Source organism: Sorex fumeus, unplaced genomic scaffold, assembly GCF_029834395.1.
Source record: "Sorex fumeus unplaced genomic scaffold, SorFum_2.1 ptg000240l, whole genome shotgun sequence".
NCBI classification, from domain to species: Eukaryota; Metazoa; Chordata; class Mammalia; order Eulipotyphla; family Soricidae; genus Sorex; species Sorex fumeus.
In genome coordinates, this window is record NW_026606297.1 from 9,676,416 (window position 1) to 9,680,461 (window position 4,046).

Consider the following 4,046-nt stretch of genomic DNA (forward strand, 5'->3'; position numbering starts at 1 on the left):
TACAAAAAGATGGCACAAATATCCATCACAATAATCTCCCTCAATCTCAATTGGACTAAATGCACTAACCAAGAGGCACAGGATAACAAGATGGATTAGAACATTAAACCCAACATTCTGCTGCCTAGAAACATATCTGAACAATAAAAGCAAGCACAGGCCCAAAGTCAATGGTTGGAAAATAATTTTCCAAGCAAAGAAGCCCCTCAAATATGGGGCATGCTCACTTCGGCAGCACATATACTAAAATTGGAACGATACTGAGAGATTATCATGGCCCCTTCACAAGGATGACAAGTGAATTCGTGAAGCATTCCATATTTTTCTACACAATGGAGTACTATGTAGCTGTTAGAAAAGATGAAGTCATGAAATTTACATACAAGCGGTACTACATGGAAAGTATCATGCTAAGCAAAATGAGTCAGGAAGAGAGGGATAGACATAGAAATATTGCATTCACTGGGGGAACATAAAGTAACAAAGTAGGAGACTAACACCCAAGAGTGGCAGAGATTAGTACTAGGAGGTTTGCTCTATGGTTTGGAGGCCAGCCACACACTCTAGGGGAAAAGGGAGCTCAGATACAGAAGGGAACACCATAATAAAGGGTGTTGGGAGAATTCTCCCAGGATGGGAGAAGCAAGCTGAAAGTAGACTGCAGACCAAACATGATTGCCACTCAATGTCTCTTTTGCAAACCACAACACCCAAAAGGAGATAGAGAACAAAAGGGAATGCCCTGCCACAGAGACAGGGTGAGATGGAGGGATGAGGGGTGGGAGTGATACTGGGACCCATGGTGGTAGAAAATGGGCACTGGTGGAGGGATGGGCATTTGATCATTGTATAATTGAAACCCAAGCACAAAAGTTTGTAAGTCTACAACTGTATCTCATGGTGTTTCACTAATAAAAATTTTAAAAAATGGGGTGTCCATACTACCATCAGGCCACATAGATGTAAGGCTTGAGAAGTTTATAAGAGACAGTGAAGGTCATTTCTCTAATGATCAAGGGATCGGTACATCAGGATAAATTCACATTCCTAAATGCTTGTGCACCTAGCAAGGGACCAAAAAAAAAATCTTGAAACAACTGCTAATATATTTGAAGAAAGAAATTGATAGCAATAGAATTGTAGTTGGAGACTTTAACACGACTATGCCACCTCTCAATAAATGAACCAGACTAAATCACAGCAAGGAGATACTTTATTTGAGGCAAGAAATAGAGGGTAGGCTTTAGTTTTTTTCTCCATTGAGAATCATGCTTGCTCTTGACTTTAAATTGATAAATTATTTTCAATCCCATTTTGTTGAGTGTTTTTGTCATTAATGGGTGCTGAATTTTGTCAAAGCTTTTTCTGCATCTATTGATATGATCATATGGTTTTAATCTTTTCTTTTGTTGATATGGTGTATTATGTTGATTGACTTGTGATTGTTAAACCACGGGATGAATCATACTTGGTAAAGATATATAGATTATAATCTGCCAGTGTCTGTAGAGCAAACCATAATGCCTAAAATTAGAGCGAGCGACAGAGAGAGAGAGAGAGAGAGAGAGAGAGGAGAGGAGAGGAGAGGAAAGAGGTTCCTGCCATAGAAGAAAGCTGGGGTGAAGGGGTAGGAGAGAAACTGGGGACACTGGTGCTGGGGAATTACACTGGTGGAGGGATGGGTGTTGGGACATTGTTTAACTGAAATGCAAACATGAATAATCTCATGATGATTCAATAAAACAGGCTTTCACTGTCCACTGTCCTCCCGTTGTTCATCTATTTGCTCAAGCAAGCCCAGTAACATCTCCATTGTGAGACTTGTTGTTACTGTGTTTTGGCATATCAAATTTGCCATGGGTAGCTTTCCAGGCTGTCTGAGAGGGGCGGAGGAATCAAACCCAGATAGGTCAGGTTGGCCACGTGCAAGGCAAATTGTTATTGCTCCAGCCCCCCCCCAAAAAAAAACAACAAAATTAAAGTTAAAAAAATTAAAAGGCTTTGTCCAACACACAACTATAGACTGGAATAGTATAATATTATGTATTTTAAAATAAAACAGTCAATTGGTAGTGCATTAAATTATCTGATAGGACTAAATACCCTTTCAATACATTTCTTTTTCTACTTCCATTTTATTCTCATTTTTCTTCTACTTTTACTTTTCATAATGAAATTTGATATCATATTCCTTATCACTAGAATAAATATGTTGCCAATTTTATTGCAGCATATTACTTTTATAATTCTTTTAGCAACACTGACATGTCGATGAGATTAAGATATGTTTTTCAAGACCAAGAGATGTCTTTCCATCTGTTCAACTTTAATTCATCCTCTTTCAGGAGAATATTCTAGACTGTAAATTATATAATGTCTACAATATTATGAAGTAAAATACTTAAAAGTTTGCCTATTCCTTGTAAATGTGTCATCTTTTCGATTGAGAATGCTCTATAGTTTTAGTGATTTTTTAAAAATAATTGTTCTTTTGTTTGGTTGTTTTTTTTTGGGGGGGGTGGAAACTGTACTCAGTGATACTCAAGAATTACTCCTGGCTCTGTAATCAGAAATTACCCCTAGTGATACTTACAGAACCGTATGGGATTCTGGAAAACACCCAAACTGCTGTTCTACCTCCACAGCCCCTAAATCATTGTTTTAAGTTACGTTTCTACACTTATTATTCACATAGACATTGCCTATATTATTTATTTTATGATAATTTTGGTAACTGTTTTGACGTTTTGTACTAAAACATCTAACTGGTTGAAGTTCTACTTTTTTGTTTTGATGTTAGGGCCATGCCTGGAAGCACTTTACCTGCTGCACTAATATCTTTTGCTATATTGGTCCTTGAACACTCTTTAGTTTCAACTTTTATTAATCTTATTAATCTTATTTTATTAATCTTATTGGTGCCTGCTTGAGCAAATCAATGAACAAAGGGAGGCCAGTGCTACAAGACAGTGGTATATTTACTGAAATTCCTTCTTATTATGCAGGTCAATTTCTTAAAAAATATTATGCATATTTTAAATTAACATATTAATTGATGAATGCATCATTTACCATATCTAAAATATCTAGGCATTTTTAAAAACATCTAGTTTGTCACATGCAGACACTATTACATATATGTCATTTATTAACTATAGATGAATAATACCATTTTATTTTCTCCTTTCTACCTCACTATTTGTTCTTTTGCTGTATTCTCCAACATTTCTTGATTACCTAAGTTAGTTTATTAGTGCTAGAGATCCATCGAAAGACATTTAAGAGCATTTTTCTCAATGGTTAAGGATTCTTACTAGAATCTGTGCTTAGTGTTAACTGCTATACATCTATAGAGACAATTATATACTATTTCTCCTTTTTGCTAATGTTGTTAATTTTAGTTACTCTTTCAATAAAATTTGTGCTTAACACTTCATCATTTATATGTTGTTCAGTGTTACATGTGTATATTTTCTTCCAATATTTATCCTTAGTTTAGTCTCATTGTATTATTTTCCCCTTGTCTTTGATTCACTTGATCACTTGACATCCTGTTACTCATCAAGTTGCTTGAGCAGGCGCCAGTAATGTCTCCATTCATCCCTGTCACATGCTAGTATAGCCCAATGTCGTCAACTCATTCTAGGAACACAAAGAGCCTCAAACTGATTAGTCAGAGTTTTGACGAAGAAGTCTGACCATCTCGTAGGTGGGTGGCCACACGATCTTTTGACATCCCATGGAATCCAGTCGTAATGGCTCTAGTCCAGCGTCATCTCCAAATCTCATTAGGTGTCCAGCTCATCTGATTTTTGACGCCTTGGCAAACGAGACAGCGTCCTGATTCTTGATCATCGACAGAGTTCAGAACTCCGGGTTCTTTCTCTAACTTGAATAAAGCATGATACACCAAGCATAGCTTTTTTTATTCCTCTTTGGGAGACCCGAATAGCGTTCTCATCCTGTTTTTGTAGGGTCCAAGTCTCTGAGGCGTATGTTAATGTAGGCAAAATAGTGGAATCAAAGAGATGTGCCCAGAGCCAGAG

General features: G+C 36.9%; 1 non-coding gene across 1 annotated transcript; it reads left to right on the forward strand.

Annotated features, from left to right (window-relative positions):
* Positions 1 to 219: 219 nt before the first annotated feature.
* LOC130018195 (U6 spliceosomal RNA) lies at positions 220 to 325 on the forward strand. The gene has a single exon (XR_008791500.1). It is a non-coding gene; the product is annotated as a U6 spliceosomal RNA (small nuclear RNA).
* Positions 326 to 4,046: the final 3,721 nt, after the last annotated feature.